We start from the raw sequence: 525 nt of genomic DNA on the forward strand, positions 1-525 counted from the left end.
TCCCTTCCTTTGAGGCGTCCCATTATTCACAGAATTCCTCTCAGAAGTGTACATGAACTGGTTATTTGTAACCATGTCAATAAGTTCTTGAGCTTCTGTAGACGTTTTCTTTAGGTGAATGGATCCACCTGCAGAATGGTCCAATGACATCTTAGAGAACTTAGATAGACCATAATAGAATATGTCTATCATGGTCCATTCTGAAAATATGTTAGAAGGACATCTTTTGGTCATCTGTTTGTATCATTCCCAAGCTTCATAGAGGGATTCACCATCTTTTTGTTTGAAGGTCTGAACATCCACTCTAAGCTTGCTCAGCTTTTGAAGAGGAAAGAACTTAGCTAAGAAGGCCGTGAGCAGCTTATCCCAAGAGTCCAGGCTATCTTTAGGTTGAGAGTCCAACCATGCTCTAGCTCTATCTCTTACAGCAAAAGAAAAAAACATGAGGCTGTAGTCTTCAGGATCTACTCCATCAGTCTTAACAGTCTCACAGATCTGTAAGAACTCAGTTAAGAACTGATAGGG

General features: G+C 40.4%; 1 non-coding gene across 1 annotated transcript; it reads left to right on the plus strand.

Annotated features, from left to right (window-relative positions):
* The first annotated feature begins 208 nt into the window (after nt 1-208).
* Nucleotides 209-312, plus strand: LOC130949738 (small nucleolar RNA R71). Its single transcript, XR_009073451.1, has one exon. It is a non-coding gene; the product is annotated as a small nucleolar RNA R71 (small nucleolar RNA).
* The last annotated feature ends 213 nt before the right edge of the window (nt 313-525 follow it).

This window comes from Arachis stenosperma, chromosome 1 (genome assembly GCF_014773155.1).
Source record: "Arachis stenosperma cultivar V10309 chromosome 1, arast.V10309.gnm1.PFL2, whole genome shotgun sequence".
Lineage (NCBI taxonomy): Eukaryota > Viridiplantae > Streptophyta > Magnoliopsida > Fabales > Fabaceae > Arachis > Arachis stenosperma.